The sequence below is a fragment of the Dermacentor albipictus genome, chromosome 1 (genome assembly GCF_038994185.2).
Source record: "Dermacentor albipictus isolate Rhodes 1998 colony chromosome 1, USDA_Dalb.pri_finalv2, whole genome shotgun sequence".
In the NCBI taxonomy this organism is placed as follows: domain Eukaryota; kingdom Metazoa; phylum Arthropoda; class Arachnida; order Ixodida; family Ixodidae; genus Dermacentor; species Dermacentor albipictus.
This window is the reverse complement of record NC_091821.1, coordinates 43,683,914-43,701,711: the sequence shown is the minus strand read 5'-3', so window position 1 is coordinate 43,701,711 and position 17,798 is coordinate 43,683,914. Positions and strand designations below refer to the sequence as shown.

The following is a 17,798-nucleotide window of genomic DNA, read 5'->3' as shown; positions in this document are numbered from 1 at the left end:
TCTTTAACTTTTTCTTCGTACTTTATTTTGCAGGAGCGATCGATGGCGGCTAGTTTAATTCGTTGTTTAAAATTTTCCCATCTGTTGGGGACTCGCACCACGCTGTTATTTTCCACTTCTTTCAAATATTCCTGTACATTCCTAAGAAAAAGCTCGTCATTTAACAATTTGGAATTCATTTTCCACGTCTCCCACGTAAAAGCGTGGTGTTTTGCTTTGCGTCCAACATACGTCTTGACCAAACAGTGATCAGTGAATGAAAAAGGCGTGACGCTGTAGCTGTTACACAGGGGTATTACGTCTACTGACGTGTACATTCTGTCTAGATGAGTGCGACTATTGCCCTGGAAGTGTGTGTAATGAACCTCGCGTGTTCCAACCAGACAGTCAGCCACGTCGTCTACGTCCAAATCGGCTAATAATTCAGAAAGGACATTGTAGCTTTTGTCATTTGTTCTCCGGCCTGTTCTGTCCCGATCTCGGAGTCTACGATTAAAATCCCCCAGAATTATCACTTTTCTATTCATGCAAATGTGCGTCCTTAAGGATTTAAAAAAGATAGTGCGCGCTCTTCATAAACATTGGGTGCATATACACACAAAACACGCCATGAATCATCACCAACAGTAAACTCATCATCCACTAATCTGCTTGAAGGCCACGAATAATAATTTTCAATAGATAGCCCGGGCAGTTTCCTGATGAATAATATAACGCCCGCCGACGCTTCTTTTGCATGGCTCACTACCGCGTAATACAAAGAGTAATACAAATACAAATACCGGGTAATACCGCGTAATACAAATACAAATACCTTAGCACCATGCCCCGCGTCTCCTCCTCCCCTTCGACCTTTGTCTGCTGCACGGCCACAACATCGAGGTCTTGGTCCACCATCATCCGGTACCGTTGGCTTTGTTTACGCTTGGCGGCCAGACCTCTCACGTTTAGCGTGCCTAAGCTAAGCGTAGGGTTGGTTGCCATTGCTAATACGGGAAAGTGAGAGAGCTCCGGGAGCACGGCGCTCACGACAACGTCTAGTCATCCGCTAGACGCCTGCTGGAGTGTCCGGTGGTCTGGTGTGGTCCGCAGACGGCTGTGGCTTGTCGACGCCCTTCCTGTCCCGAAGAATGTTCGGAGAGGGCTTGAAGCTGGTCCTTCTCGTCATAGTTGCCTTTGCAGGTGGCCCGTCGGCGTGGTTCTTTGCAGCAGTTTTCCCGTCGGTAGCGTCTAGCAGCCTCTTAAAGGCAGCGTTGCCGCTCGTATCCATAGGGTCGCTGTTTTGCGGCGGATCCCCACCTTCTGTCCCGCCTGCGGTTTCGTAAACTACTAGGCAGTTTTTCTTGCTTTTTGCCAGCTCTTCTGCAGGACCCATTGTCGTCCCATCTTTCTTTGCGGGGATAACAAATACACCTTCCGTATCTTTAGCTGCCTCCGATATCACTTTCGGATTGTTGGCGCTCTCCTTGACACAAGGCCCCTTGGCAGCGTCCTCGGCTTCAGCAGCATCCATTCTCATCAGGGCGACGACCTCGTTCGCTGGTGGCCCCACGGCTGCAGCATGGGTACGTATGCATTGATCTTCTGAGTGCCCAAATTTCCGACATCGAGCGCAACGCGGCACCTTGCACTCACGACGGACGTGTCCGACACCCTTGCATCGTAGGCACTGCATCGGCCGTCCAGGTGCTACGACAAGGGCCAGTTCACCGGCAACTCGGATTTGGTGCGGGGGGTCATCTACTTTCATCCCGCTCTTCAACTTCAACAGAACTGTCCGAGACGTTGAGTCCTTGTCGCCTACTCCTCTGACCCGCCATCGTTCTCTCGTCAATTCCACGACCTTGCCAAAGGCCACCAGCGCTGCCTTTATATCATCGTCAGCCACCCAATAGAGCAGCCAATGAAGGCGGAGGCGTACCTATTGGTCTTTAGGGTCGACGATTACGCAGTGACGCCCCTTCACGTTGAGCTCTTTCAATGCCAGCATCCTTTTCGTTGCCTCGTCACTTGAGAAGGTGACTGCCCATACAGGATTGATCTGGTGGGCTCCTAGGCATACGACCTCCAGCAGCAATACAGTCGGGGCGAGCGCATCTCGAAAGTTTTCGACCCTTAGGGCCTCGCTCACACGCCGCCATGCAGAACACGGTGATTTTCACGACGGATCTTTTGGGCAGTGGTGGCAAAATAAACTGGTAGCTCGCTTCTTTGTTATGGTAGACAAGCCTGTTACCGCGGCCGATGGCCGCAAAAGCCGCTCCTTCGGAGCCTATGATTAACACGTCCGTACAGATCGGCTGCCGGAAGCACAATCCTCGGCCATCTCTCTCGGACGTCAGGTACTTCTCGAAAGATCTCAGGCAATCCTACATCTGCGCCATAAACTCGGCGTATTTTAAGGGACAAAAAGCGCAAAAAGTTCGACGAGGGTGGGACTCGAACCCACGCGGGCAGAGCCCAATGGATTAGCAGTCCATCGCCTTAACCACTCCGTCACCTCTACCTTTTTTTTTCTTTATTACCATGCGATGAACATTGTACAAACATAACAGCAAACAAAGAATACATCAAATCCCTAGCCGTTCGGCTAGTTCGTATGTTTTAAAATGGCTTAATTTTTGCCTAATTTATCAAAAACAGTAATCCACTCCGGAGGATCAGTTAGGGCCTCGTAAACATTCCTAATATAAATGACAGCTTCTACGAAATAGTGTCTTGCCGAGTGGGGATACAAATACGCATGTCTGAAGTCCATTCTTGTTCGCCAGATACTGTGCAAGCACATAACCATGAACATATAGCAAGGAATGGACATCACGCTATCTTGAAATTATATTCAATAAGTCTCTAGATACAGAAATCGTTCCTTCATCGTGGAAACTTGCAAGAGTAATACCCTTGTATAAAACAGGCAGGAAGACAGACATAACGAATTACAGACCCATTTCTTTAACTTCCCAATCGTGCAAAATGCTGGAACATATTGTTTACAAACACATAATAGATTTTCTGGAGTCCAACACCATTCTAACTAATGTTCAGCACGGCTTTAGACGTGGTTTCAGTACTATCACGCAGTTAACCGACTTCACCCATGACATCGCTTATCAGTTGGATCTCGGTAAACAGATTGATGCTATCTTCATTGATTTTTCTAAAGCTTTCGATTCATTACTTCATTCTCACCTCTTGCAAAAATTAAATGCAATACTAAAAAATTCCCACCTAGTCAATTGGATCGCTAGTTTCCTTTCTAACCGGTCCCAATACGTCGACTTTAGTTCTGCAAGGTCATCCATACTTGAAGTAGGCTCCGGGGTTCCTCAAGGATCCGTCCTGGGTCCTTTATTGTTTTTAATTTATGTCAATGACCTCCCAAAACATGTTTCCTCTAATATTCGTCTTTATGCTGACGATTGCGTCTTATACGACGTGATTGATTTCCCGAATAGCTTTCAGCAATTAAACGATTCCTTTATCTCTTTCAGTGCTTGGTGTGAAAAATGGAAAATGAACATTAATTTAAAAAAAACGGTTGTTTTGTCCTTCACGAAAAGAGCCGCACCTGTAATTGCGACATATTCATTGAATGGGTCTCCTTTAACCAGAGTTCGACAATACAAATACCTTGGCGTAACATTTACTCACAATCTCTCATGGACTTCACACATTGACCAAACATGTTCAAAGGCCCTAAAACAGCTTGGATACCTACGTCGTACTATGCAAAAGGCTCCGAAAGCAACAAAACTTCTAATGTATAAAACTCTTGTTCGCCCCATTATCGATTATGCCGCAACAGTCTGGTCACCACATAACCAAAACAACATAATCAAACTAGAAGCAGTTCAGAAAAAAGCCGTCCGTTTCATTTTACATCGGTATGACCGCTATTTTTCACCGTCGTCCGCCCTCCCAACGCTGAATCTAACACTACTTTCAGTACGTCGTGATGTGGAATCCTTAAAATTTTTGCACAACATAATTAACAAGTCATACCACACTTCAAACACAGCTTGCATATCTTTCACCAAGCCTTCTTGCACGCGTAATTTCCACGAGCTTAATCTTAACCCTCTCCATGCCCGTACAAATACCTTCAAGTACAGCTTCTTTCCCCGCACAATAGAAGTGTGGAATTCCTTGCCTGGCTGCGTTCGTTCACTCCCGATAAGCGAATTTGAAATTGCTGTCTATAAAAACCAGTATATGTAACTATTTAAATCAGGTTTAGTTTATACTTTATGTGTGCGTATTGCTGTGTCGTTGCTTTTTATGAATTGTTGAAAACAATTTGTAAAATTTTTGTAAATGATTGTAAAGATGTTGTAAGAGTCAATGTTGATTTCACTTTATTTTTGTTCAACACTGTTTTTGCCCACTCCTGCAATAGCCCTCCTATGGGGCTGCAGTATGTACAAATAAATAAATAAATAAATAAATAAATATCACTGGGTACTCCTTCTGGTTCAGCACAAGGTAAGTACCGAATTCCGAAAGAGCTTAAAGGCAGGTCTTTTTTTAAAGTCCTTTGAAGTACATCCCATAGGAACATCGCGTCATGGCAGTCTAGAAAACGTGTTCAATTGTTTCCGGTTTTCTACAAATTCAGCAATTGTCAGACCCTGGAAGAAAAAATCTTTCCTGTGTAACCATAGCTTCACAGGTAGTGTGCCGGTATGCAGTTGGAAAAAGAGAGATTTCATTGAAGGTTTCACCGGCATTCACTTAATACGCTTGAGGACGTCACGCTCAGGGCCCATTTGGTACAACCCATGCTTCACAGGAATCGGCAAAAAAACATCAAGCAGGTCTTTGTATAAACGCTTAGGTGTCACACTCGTTAGGTACTCATAGGAGAATCTTGCCCGAAGAGTCTGCACCGAAGATACAACTTCTCGTTGGTAACCAGATAAGACTGCTGGCCTCAAACAATACGTTGATATTACGTAGTCTGGCAAGGAATCCTGTAACCGCACTTCGATTACAGTTCGAAGAAAAACGTCAGCCTGTTCACGCAAGAAAAGAAATCTCGTCACAATCTGCTTGAAAAAGAAATGTGATAGTCCCAAGCCCCCGTTTCTAACTTGATGAAAAAGTTTGCAATGGCTCATGCGCTTCTTTCATTTTATCCCCAATTCTAGTAATTCCTATACCTGCATCACATAATACAACATAACAATTAGAAACACATTAGAAACAGCGGCTCTTCAAAACATAGAAAAATTATGTCCCCCCCATTTATCTATTTGTAACTTAACTCTTCCTGCTTCATCTGCCCAATAGTCCTTGCTATCCTTATAGTGTTTCAGTGGAACTCCCAAAAAGCTATCCGGAGTGGTGTTCCATTGTATGTTGCACAACGTGTCTGGAGCGTGTTCCCAGTTGCCATGCCAGAAGCCAAAAGATTTTGACCAACTAATCACGCTTCCTGTTGCTGTACGAAAATCCTTAGCCTCTCGTACAACTTCACGCACGCTTCTTTCATCTTGGCAAAAGGCGGCTTAACTTCATCTTGGCAAAAAGCAAGGACCTTAACTTCAGTATTGAAAAAAGTGTAGCCCCGCATGATCGGATTTGCAAGTACTTTTAAACAAAAGGGTTCGAGGTAAAGATCAAAAACAGGGCTGATAAACAACCGCTTTGTTTTACAGAAGTTTCAACGTAAATATATTCACTCAGTTTCCTATTAATCACAAGTTTCACTGTACATTTGTCATACACCATTATCACGCCCTCTAGAAGTAAAGATCCTACATTGACGTGGTAGGATAACCATAAGGAACAATATTACGTGCACGACTCTGTTAAATGCCTTATCGAAATCTAGTTGAAGCATAGCAACTCGATCCTTCATGGCATCGCAATATTCAAGAACAGTTCTTGCCACATGGATATTTGTAAGAACAGATCTTCCTTTAATTCCGGAGGTCTGATGCGGACCTACAAGGGACTTCACAATACTCTGGAAATGGCGAGACAAAACTCTCATGAAGACCTTGTAATCAGTATTCGTTAAACTTATCGGTCGGTATGTTTCTACTGAAAGCAGTTTGACCGGGTCATTAGTTTTCGGAATGAGTATAACGAGGGATGTTCGAAAGGACGGTCGTGTTAGTTTATTTTCATAACACTCTTCAATAACTCGGTGTAGAAATTCTGCCATTTGACCATCTGGGCCAGGTGATTTACCAAGACTGAGATCGTCTATGGCCTGCTCAACTTCTGCGACTGTTATTGGCCTTTCAAGTTACTGTTTTGTCTCGTCATCAAGACTAGGCATGAGCGGCAGAAAAACACTTCGAAACCTTTCAGTATCACATGCTTTATGACTAAAAAGTGTTCTGTAATATTCAACAAAGGCACGCTCTATCATTTCACTCTCTCGAGTAACGTTATTTTGAAAACTGATTTCACTAATTTCCTTCGATACTGCATGTCTCTTCTCATGGCTGAGCGCACGCTTTGTGGGCGTCTCACCCAACCATAGCCGCTCGCAGCACGCCCTTATCACTGCGCCGCGATACTTTTCTGCTTCTATGATCTCAAGCTTCGCCTTTACTTCTTTTATTTCTCTCGAGAACAACCCGGGCTTAGCATTGTCTGCAGTGACCATGTAATCTAACGCAATATGCAGCTCCTTTTCTTGCTGTTTTTCTTTCTGCCTTAAATTGCTTGCTCTTTCCAAAGCGGCGATTTTTGAAGTCGATCTTGAACTGTTCCCACACCGGTATAAAATTACATGTTTGATTCAGCTGCATACCGTTTATATATTCCTTTATCTTTACAACAAAAAATTCATCCTGTAGTAATTTGTTGTTGAATTTCCACAACTCCCAGTTGAACTTTGACACTTTTTTCTTTGCACCTAAAGTAATCATGACTAACCAGTGATCACTAAAGCTCACATGCTGCGTATGGTATTGGGAACACAAAGGTACAAATTCATCAGGTACATATATTCGATCCAATCTAGCATGAGACACATTCTGAAAGTGAGTGTATTTTGCTTGGTCTTCATGCGTCAACACTAAGCCAATATCTTCGAGTTCATTCTCCTCAATCATTACGGGTAATACTTCTGCACTTTTATCTCTACCATTTCTGTTACTAGATCGATCTTCAGGTCGACATACGAAATTGAAATAGCCAAGAAGTAATACACTCCTTTCGCTTTCCAGACAAGGTCGCACAGTATTAAAAAAATCTTGCGGCTCATTGATTCTATTCGGTGCATAGACACAAACAGCACGCCAGGCAATTTCAGCAAAAACAAAATCACAAAATACTAGCCGGCAATTTTCACTACTAGACACAGATTCAATAACCCCAATGCTTTTTCGAATAAAGATGGCACAACCGCCTGACCTACCAACTGCATGACTCACGCATACATTATATCTGCTACGGAAGACTTCAACCATTTTATCAGTAAGTTCTTCACTCTCGATTTTGGTCTCTTGGACCGCTAACAAGTCTATATCACTTTCTAAGAGAATGCGACTTAGTTGATATTGCCGTCCTAGGGCAGAAAGGCCTCTTGAATTAAATGTTGCGATGCACAAGGCATTTTTAAAGTTTACTGCCATATCAAGTTGGGATTATTGCCAATATTTTACTCACATTTTTACGTCAAACAGGGGCATGGGCTGACAAAGCTTCCATATATGTGGCCGTCCCAGGGTATTAACGCGAACAAGTACTCCGCTGACTGAGCGGGGTTGTACAAGGGAAAAAAAGAAAAAAACAAGAAAAAAATAAAAGCCGCCGCTAAGAAGGCGGCAGTTTTGAATTAGTCCGTCGGGCCTGCCCAAGGTTTGGCGTTGGCTTGAAAGGCTGCCGTCTGGACTTTGCAGCCTTTGTTGGAGGTTCTCCGGTGCTTGTTCCATCACCTCTTGCAGAGGTGTATCCAGTTTTCTCTCGCGGTCTCTTTGCAGGTCCGCTGCCAGACGCTACCATATCGACATCTGTGGAAATTTCCTCTGCAGCTTTCGTGTTTTCCGGAAAAGAATCATTGCTGTGGTCTTGGGTGTTGTTTGCGTCTTCTTTCGTTGTGTCCAGGCTCGCTACGGTAGCGATAGGTCCAGGGTCTTCCTCGCTACTCGGTTCCTTGGCGCCTCCTCCTGGGGTGTGCAGAGGCACTGCTGCCTCAGTCTTTCCTTCCTCGCCATGTTCTCAGGTAGCTTTTTCAGCATCAACTGCGTCCATCATCTGCTTGGAAACCAAATACCTCCGGGCTGGGCCTGCTACGCTGGCGTAAGAGCGCACGCACTGGGTCTCGTCGGGGCCATAGCGACGACAGAGCCCGCAACGTGAAACACGGCACTCCCGACGTATGTGGCCGATGCCGCGGCACGGGAGGCAGAGCGGAGCTCTGCCTGGAACGTGTACGAGTGCGACATCTTCAGCAACACGCAATTGATGAGACAAATCTTCGATGCTGACGCCCACTTTCAGCTTTAGTGTTACGGAGCGCGTTGTTGATCCTTTATCAATGCATCCTTTCACCTCCAATTTCTCGCTTGTGATTTCAGTCACCTTCCCGAAGACCGCCAGAGCCGTTCGCACATCGTCGTCCGGCACACCATGGAGTAGCCAGTAGAGCTTCAGGCGTACTCCTCTGTCGCAGGGGTCTATAACCATGCAGCGCTCATTCTTGACATTGAAGGTGTCTGCAGCCAGTATCTTCTTTCCTTCCTCGTCCATGAACGTCACTGCCCACAGGTGATTCATTTGGTATGCGCCAAGGGCAACTACCTCCGGCAGCAGTAAAAGACGGTCGAGTGTGTCGCAGAAATGCTCGCAACGATATGGCCTTTTCCTTAGGCAACCATGCAAACAAACCGTATAAAAACGGAATCACCTGTGGGCAGATGCGGCAAAACAGCCTGGCAATCTTCAGCCTGTTTGTCAGAAGACCTAGTTCCGCGGCCATTGGCCGCTGTAACTGCTCCGAGGGAGCACATGCTTGCACGACCGCTCACTGTGGTGGCCGGAAGAGGAATGCTCGGCCACCTCTACCGGACGTCAGGTACCTAGCTATCGTAAAATCTCAGTCAATCCTACATCTGCGCCATCAACTCAGCGTATTTTTCAGGGACAAAAAGCGCAAAAAGTTCGACGAGGGTGGGACTCGAACCCACGCGGGCAGAGCCCAATGGATTAGCAGTCCATCGCCTTAACCACTCGGCCACCTCGCCCAGACATTCGGGACCTCTCGTAAGATCTCAGTCAATCCTACATCTGCGCCATCAATTCAGCGTATTTTTCAGAGACAAAAAGCGCAAAATGTTCGACGAGGGTGGTACTCGAACCCACGCGGGCAGAGCCCAATGGATTAGCAGTCCATCGCCTTAACCACTCGGCCACCTCGCCCAGACATTCGGGACCTCTCGTAAGATCTCAGTCAATCCTACATCTGCGCCATAAACTCGGCGTATTCTTCAGGGACAAAAAGCGCAAAAAGTTCGACGAGGGTGGGACTCGAACCCACGCGGGCAGAGCCCAATGGATTAGCAGTCCATCGCCTTAACCACTCGGCCACCTCGCCCAGACATTCGGGACCTCTCGTAAGATCTCAGTCAATCATACATCTGCGCCATCAATTCAGCGTATTTTTCAGAGACAAAAAGCGCAAAATGTTCGACGAGGGTGGGACTCGAACCCACGCGGGCAGAGCCCAATGGATTAGCAGTCCATCGCCTTAACCACTCGGCCACCTCGCCCAGGCATTCGGGACCTCTCGTAAGATCTCAGTCAATCCTACATCTGCGCCATCAACTCGGCGTATTCTTCAGGGACAAAAAGCGCAAAAAGTTCGACGAGGGTGGGACTCGAACCCACGCGGGCAGAGCCCGATGGATTAGCAGTCCATCGCCTTAACCACTCGGCCAGCTCGTCCAGACATTCGGGACCTCTCGTAAGATCTCAGTCAATCCTACATCTGCGCCATCGACTCGGCGTATTCTTCAGGGACAAAAAGCGCAAAGAGTTCGACGAGGGTGGGACTCGAACCCACGCGGGCAGAGCCCAATGGATTAGCAGTCCATCGCCTTAACCACTCGGCCACCTCGTCCAGACATTCGGGACCTCTCGTAAGATCTCAGTCAATCTTACATCTGCGCCATCAACTGTTCGTATTTTTCAGGGACAAAAAGCGCAAAAAGTTCGCCGAGGGCGGGACTCGAACTTACGCGGGCAGAGCCCCATGGATTAGCAGTCCATCGCCTTAACCACTCGACCACCTTCTTTTTTTTTTCTTTATTACCGGTTTGGCACAGAACTCATAAATACAATTTTACAAGTACAATGAAAGACGTGTGAGCCTTTTCATGGCTGGAGGGTGTTACGAATTTCCTAACCGGTGCCGCCAGTGTTACGAACTTGCACCGCTGCACCACGATTACGGCTTTGTGGTCCCGTAGCGCTCGTCACCCGTTTCGTGACAGAGCGTTGGTAGCGAAGACTCCGAGCCTGGCGTCGATGAGAATAACAAAAGGGACTTTATACATTATATACAGGTTATCATACAGGACATGAACGGGTCGGCACTGGGGCCGAGTGCTCACAACAAACGCGACTGTTCTCGCACGACGACGTCCGGCGAAAACGCGTGACACATCTCACCCCAGTCGGGAGCGACACTCTCTGCCGGTGGCTCGGCGGATCCTGTTTTTCAGGCGGCGTGTCGCTGCTTTTATAATCCCCGAGGACCATTGTCACTCAAACGGCCCAATACAAAGTCAGCACACGACGGTCGTCCGAGGGGTCCAACCAGCGACCGCGCTGGCCACCCGGTTCAAAGTTCGCGCGCGCGGTGACCTCCAGGCAAAGGGAGGTGCGGCGCCGGGCTGTCTGGCACACGCTGACATGTCCAAACTTGCGGCTCGCCGAGGCTTCTCCCGCGCGCTGCCTGACGGCTCAGCATCTTGACTTGTGAAGGGAGAATTAGGGCGCTCGCAGGATAGATTCCGCATCTTGCAGATTCGGAATCCGGGCTTGTGGTAATGGCACAACAGCATCCCCGCCCTCAGATAAGGCGCCGGGAAGACGAGCTGCCTCCACGTGGCTCGGATGCCAGGCGCGCACGTTCGTCAGGCTCGTCCAAGTTCACGTCCAGTGTCGGGACGCCAGGTAACTTCACGTGCCCAGGTCCGACTCGCCAGGACAGGAGCTCTGCTCACCGCGTCGTCGCCAAGGCACCTTGACCAGCTCCGCTCGGGTCGTTCCTAAGACCTTGCTTCTCGCCACTGGTCCCGCTTGGTCGTTCTGCAGCTTGCAAAACCGACCGGCAAAAGGCAACACCCAACACGAACAAGTGCCCTCTGTCTCCCGTCAAACACCAGACAAGGCCATAATCCAAATCAACCTAACTAAATCGCTATCCCTCTTTTTGCTCCCGCTGCAACAAGAGGCAGGTGTACGATCTAGCACACAAGGCTCAAACAATCAGTTTTCAAATCAACAACACAACAAAATAGAAACAATTATTAATCAGTAATAATAATTACAAATGGAATGGTCCCCTTGAAATCACTTGGACCGAAAACATACCACTGAGGAAGCAAATGAGGTCATTCATTTTTCCCGGCGATATTTTCGCGGAATCCGAAGCTGCTTATATTTGCGACCCTGCTTATCCGTGTAGCGGCGGTACAATAAGCCAGATTCTTTGCCAAATGAAACCCTCTTTTTTTTCACTCCCCGTTTGACGCTCTTCCTCAGATCGGCTAATGAACAGTCTTCCTGTTGCTCGCGAATCAGACTTTCTCTTTCAACTGCAGCCTGCTCCTGCCGGCTGGCGGAAACCGGAGCGAGTGTGGAGCCCGCGTCGCCTAATTGCGGCGTCGAGTCTATATCGCGGCTAGCACTGCACGCGTCACTCCCACTCACTTCCAGGACCCGCTCGTCTAGGCCAGCCTCCGAGCTCTGCCTCTCCCGTGACTGCTCGCCACTCAAGTTACCGTGATCGGTCCGTGTGCCGCACCGCCTTTCGCTCACCGACGCTAAGTCAAGTTCCCTCGACAGCGGGCGCGCTTTGGATCGCGTGGGGGCCATGTACGCCACGTCGGCAAAGAATGATTTGCCCTGATCCCTCAGCAGCTGCTCCGAGCTATTGGAGAAGAGGTAGGAAAATTGCTCCGGGAGGGCGGCTGACACAGCGGCTTCGGTGTTAAGTTTTCCAAACTCTCCTTCAATGATAACCGTTGCGATCGGTAAACAGACACTCTCCTTCTCGGCCACTTGCCGTATCCTAACGCACTCTCCCGTAAAATCACTCGAGGAGACGAAAGACGGGTGAACAACGTCCATAGTTGCTGCAGAGTCCCGCAGTGCTCGGCACTTCTTGCCGTTTACCTTAATTTCCTGCACATAGGGCTCCAATAGACGTATGTTCTTGTGAGTTTCCTGTATCGTTGCAAAAGCAATTCTCTCTGGGCAGCTTGCAGCGATGTGCCCTTGCTTTTTGCAATTGTAGCAGGTTAACGGTTTCCGTTTTTCAAAAGAACGGGTCATTTCGTTTCGCTGTTTCGGACCATCGTCATCATTCTGAGATGCATTCTGTACTTCCCTTACAGTTTCTTTGGTAAGGGATTCGTCGTCCCGAAACTCGCGACGCGTGATTTGCTTCCGTTCGTCGGGCTTCCCGGAAAACCAATCTCTCCTATCAGCTTTTTCTACGCGCACTGCCTTGCTGTGCAAGCTGCGGCGTGTGTAATACTCTTCCGCTAACTCTGCTGCCTTGTTTAGCTTAACATCCTTTAGCCTATCTTGCAGCCAGAGCCGGACATCCTCATCAATGCAACGGTAGAACTGCTCCAACGCGATGCATTCGACAATTTTGTCGCGGTCGTCGTAAACCTCTTCGCCCTTCAGCCATTCCACCAGGTCGGCTTTTAGACGAAACGCGAAGTCAACATTCGACTCCTTACCCTTTTTTGCATACCGGAACCTCTGCCGGAAAGCTTCGGGCGACAATTTGTACTTCCGCAGTAGCGCTTCCTTCACATCACTGTAGCTCTCAAACGCCTCTTTCGATAAGCAAGTTATTACGTCTGATGCCTCCCCAGGAAGCAACGCTAACAGATTCTGTGCCCAGAGGGATCGCTCAATGCTATTCCGTTCGCACACGTGCTCAAATTTCACGAGGTATTTGGCCATATCCTCTCCGACGACAAAGGGTGGAAGTTGATCGCGTATTCTTGGAACATTAGAAGTGAGACTAGGCGCTGGCGAGCTATTTCGGGTCTCCAACTCTTTCATTTTAAGCTCGTGCTCACGAATCTCTCTCCTTTCCTCCATGCAACGTTCCTTCTCCCTCTTTTCCTCCTCGCGACGTTGCTGTTCTCTCCTTTCCTCCTTTTCCTCTTCGCGACGTTCCTGTTCTCTCCTTTCCTCCCTTTCCCGTCGTTCATTGATATCCGCCCAGGCCTCTGCGGCTTCCTCCGCCGTTACGTCCCCAGTCCTCATGACCTCAAGGATCGCATTCTTTCTTTTAGTTGAGCCCAACTCAATGCCCAACTCCTCACAAATTTCGAGAAGTTCCTTCACCTTGTACTTCTCCATCGTTCACACTGTCCTCCTGCTGTTTACCCTTTTTGAATATACCTGCCGTACGCTACTATAACACTACTAGTAACACATATGCAAGTATATCACACACTGCCCTGTTTACCCCCTCAGCATCCCCTGGTTTTCAAAACACTCTTACTAGGCTTGAAACACACAAGGTTATCACAATGCAACACCAAATCCTTCCTTAAGCTACTATAACCTGTGTCAAAGAAAGTCTGGTGTTTGAGGTAAACTTCAGGCACTCACCGCGCCGAGGTAGCTGATGCCGGTCAATCCCGTAGCTGCCATCCAGTGTTACGAATTTCCTAACCGGTGCCGCCAGTGTTACGAACTTGCACCGCTGCACCACGATTACGGCTTTGTGGTCCCGTAGCGCTCGTCACCCGTTTCGTGACAGAGCGTTGGTAGCGAAGACTCCGAGCCTGGCGTCGATGAGAATAACAAAAGGGACTTTATACATTATATACAGGTTATCATACAGGACATGAACGGGTCGGCACTGGGGCCGAGTGCTCACAACAAACGCGACTGTTCTCGCACGACGACGTCCGGCGAAAACGCGTGACACATCTCACCCCAGTCGGGAGCGACACTCTCTCCCGGTGGCTCGGCGGATCCTGTTTTTCAGGCGGCGTGTCGCTGCTTTTATAATCCCCGAGGACCATTGTCACTCAAACGGCCCAATACAAAGTCAGCACACGACGGTCGTCCGAGGGGTCCAACCAGCGACCGCGCTGGCCACCCGGTTCAAAGTTCGCGCGCGCGGTGACCTCCAGGCAAAGGGAGGTGCGGCGCCGGGCTGTCTGGCACACGCTGACATGTCCAAACTTGCGGCTCGCCGAGGCTTCTCCCGCGCGCTGCCTGACGGCTCAGCATCTTGACTTGTGAAGGGAGAATTAGGGCGCTCGCAGGATAGATTCCGCATCTTGCAGATTCGGAATCCGGGCTTGTGGTAATGGCACAACAAGGGTTAAGCTAAAATGGCTTCAGATAAGCCAGCTTATCGAGCACAGGTATCCAATCCGGTGGGTTCCTCTAGATTTTGAGAACATCTCGTATGTACACACAGTTTTCAGTGAAATTTTGCATGGCCGATCTTGCGTTGACATCCACATTTCTGACCGCCATTCTCGTTTTCCACACACTATGCAAACACAGTAACACGAACATGTCGCATGGCATTTCATCTGGATCTTCACATGGCAAGAATCCGATACCAAAGTGTTACTGGCAACTCTTTCTGAATTGTCCGTTTAAGGATGTCCCACAGGAAAACAGCATCGTGACAGTCCAAAAAGATATGCTCTATCGTTTCCTCCTTTCGACATATCAGGCAGTGTAATCCCCATGGGACAAAGATACCTTTGCTTTGAAGCCACGGTTTTACAGCGAGCGTACCCGTGTGCAGTTGGAAAAAGAATGATTTAGATGACGCTCTTACTGGCATTTTTCGAACTCGTTTTAATACGTCTCGTTCTGGTCCTAGTTGATAGATGGAGTGGTACAACGGTATTGGTAAAAAAACATCAATTAGATCTTTGTACAATCGTTTACGTGCCACTGCGCTCAAGTATTCTAAGGAAAACCGTGGCTTCAGTACTTGATATGCAGACACTATTTCGCGCCAAAAACTGCTCAATGTTCCACGCGTATCTGCATTTTATGACACAATATAATCCGGTATATGATTACACAGCCTCATGTGTATAACAGTACGCAAGAAAACATCGCTTTGGTCTCTCATAAAGAAAAACCTTGAAACTATTTGTTTCAAAAATAAATGACACAGACCAAGCCCTCCGTGTCACACTGCAAGGAACAAGTTTGAGCGACTGGTGCGTTCCCAGGTAGAATTCCATATATAGGTGGCAAACACTCTGTGTAATTCTTGGACACAAGTTCTGCTCATACTGAACACTTGAAGTACATAAAACACTTCTGTAACAAAAAACACATTACAGACTGTGGCGTGGGAAAACATAGAAAAGTTATGCCCTCCCCATTTTTCAGACTGATCCGTGATCCTTTCTGTCTCTCCTGCCCAGTATTCTGCAGTATTTCCATAATGCTGAAGAGGAACCCCCAAGTATCTAGCAGGAATACTTGTCCATTTCATGTTTGCATACGCCTCAGGTGCTTGCACCGAATTTCCATGCCAAATGCCCAGAGATTTATCCCAGCTAATGGCACTTCCGGTAGCACTACAGAATGATGAAGCTTCCTTAACAGCTTCTTTAATACTGTCCTTGTCTTTGCAGAATATGGCTATGTCATCGGCATATGCCAGTATCTTTACTTCAGTAGCGTAAAAGGAGTAACCATGCACCATTCTATTTATGCGAATTTTTAAACATAAGGGTTACAAATAAAGTGCAAAAAAAGAGACGAACACGCACACCCTTGTTTTATACCTGACAGTACTGGAATGTTTTCAATTACGGTGTTGTTAATTATAAGGTTTACTGCACACTCTTCATACACCATCTTCATGCCCTCGGTGATAACGCTACCTACATTACAATGTTCTAGTAATAACTGTAGTATGTCATGATTAACTCTATCAAATGCTTTCTGAAGATCCAGTTGTATCATAGCTATGTTGTCTTGAGTCATGTCACAGCATTCTAGGATAGTTCTAGCGGTGTGTATATTTGTGCAGATTGTCCTTCCTTTGATGCCACATGTCTGGTGAGGTAATACGAGGTGTGTGATAACGCTCTGCAATCTCTTGGCTAGCACCTTTGTAAATATTTTATAGTCTACATTCGTAAGACTTATAGGTCGATAGGCCTCAACAGCCAACAATTTTCTGGGACCATCCGACTTTGGAATGAGTACTACATGACATTTTCTAAAAGACAAAGGTGCTCTTTTTTGTTCATAGCACTCATTTATCACGTGATGTAACGCTTGTGCCAGTTCTTCCTTGAAGCACTTGTAAATGGCAGCCCCTAGTCCATCAGGCCCAGGTGCTTTGCCAGTGCTTAGTTCATCAATGGCCTGTTTCACTTCATTCAGACTAATTGGCCGTTCAAGCGTTTGTCTTACTTCATCGCCTAGCCTTGGCATGAGCGACAAAAATTCGTTTCGAAAGGTTTCTGTATCTTTTATTTTTGGGCTTAACAGTTTTCGATAGCATTCAACAAACGCTTTCTCTATCAGTTCCTTGTCACGCGTCACATCATTTTTATATCTTATTTCTTTTATCTCTTTTTTTACTGCTTGCCTTTTTTTCTTTCCCGAGTGCCCGCTTAGTAGGCGTTTCCCCTAGCCATAGTCTTTCAGCTCGTGCTCTGACGATCGCTCCACGATATTTCTTTTCATCAATCACTGCAAGCTTACTTTTAAGGTCACGTAGTTCCTTGCTAAAGTGTCCAGGGGTAGCACTCTCAACCACAATCATATAATCTAACGTGCTCCTCAGTTCTTTCTCTTGGTGCTTTTCAATGCTGCGCAGCACGCAAGCTCGTTCAATCACCGCAATCTTTACTTCAATCTTAAATTGCTCCCAAAGTGCTGTGAAATTAGTAGTTTCAACCGAACATATTTTCTCTATCTTTTCCTTTGCTTTTTTAACAAAAATTTCATCATCCAACAGTGTATCGTTTAATTTCCACAAATTCCAACTAATTTGGACGCTTTTGTCTTGGTTTCAAGTGTCGCTATCACCAAGCAGTGATCGCTAAATGTGACGGTCTTTACTTTGTATGTAGTAATGTGTGGTATGACAACTGCAGGAACATATATGCGATCTAGTCTAGCGTGACTTACACCTTGGTAGTGTGTATACTGTACGTACTCTTCGCCGTCAAAAATGCAACCAACGTCGTCCAGCTCAAACTCGTTTACAAGCGCGTTTAACAGTGTCGCACTTCTATCGCGGTAAGTCAATCTGTTGGCTCTGTCTTGCGGCCTGCACACACAATTAAAGTCTCCAAATAAAATTAAGTTTCTTTCGTACGTCATGCAGGTTCTTAGGTTTTCTATATATTCTACGCGTTCGTTAATCTTATTCGGTGCATACACACAAATTGCACACCAGTTGAGGCCACAAAACGTAAAATCGATAACGAGTAGCCTGCAATCATCACTGGACTTTACAGATTGCGCTACAGTATCGGTGCATCTTCGAACAAGTATCATGCAACCCGCCGAAGTGCCTCTGGCACACATACATACATACACACATACATTATACCTATCCTTGAAAAGCTCGACCA

At 47.0% G+C, this 17,798-nt stretch overlaps 7 non-coding genes across 7 annotated transcripts; all 7 read right to left on the bottom strand.

Annotated features, from left to right (window-relative positions):
• Positions 1-2,424: 2,424 nt before the first annotated feature.
• Positions 2,425-2,507, bottom strand: TRNAS-GCU (transfer RNA serine (anticodon GCU)). The gene has a single exon. It is a non-coding gene; the product is annotated as a tRNA-Ser (tRNA).
• A 6,614-nt stretch (positions 2,508-9,121) lies between these two features.
• Positions 9,122-9,203, bottom strand: TRNAS-GCU (transfer RNA serine (anticodon GCU)). The gene has a single exon. It is a non-coding gene; the product is annotated as a tRNA-Ser (tRNA).
• Positions 9,204-9,296: 93 nt separating this feature from the next.
• On the bottom strand, positions 9,297-9,378 carry TRNAS-GCU (transfer RNA serine (anticodon GCU)). The gene has a single exon. It is a non-coding gene; the product is annotated as a tRNA-Ser (tRNA).
• A 93-nt stretch (positions 9,379-9,471) lies between these two features.
• On the bottom strand, positions 9,472-9,553 carry TRNAS-GCU (transfer RNA serine (anticodon GCU)). The gene has a single exon. It is a non-coding gene; the product is annotated as a tRNA-Ser (tRNA).
• A 93-nt stretch (positions 9,554-9,646) lies between these two features.
• TRNAS-GCU (transfer RNA serine (anticodon GCU)) lies at positions 9,647-9,728 on the bottom strand. Its single transcript has one exon. It is a non-coding gene; the product is annotated as a tRNA-Ser (tRNA).
• Positions 9,729-9,821: 93 nt separating this feature from the next.
• TRNAS-GCU (transfer RNA serine (anticodon GCU)) lies at positions 9,822-9,903 on the bottom strand. Its single transcript has one exon. It is a non-coding gene; the product is annotated as a tRNA-Ser (tRNA).
• A 93-nt stretch (positions 9,904-9,996) lies between these two features.
• Positions 9,997-10,078, bottom strand: TRNAS-GCU (transfer RNA serine (anticodon GCU)). Its single transcript has one exon. It is a non-coding gene; the product is annotated as a tRNA-Ser (tRNA).
• Positions 10,079-17,798: the final 7,720 nt, after the last annotated feature.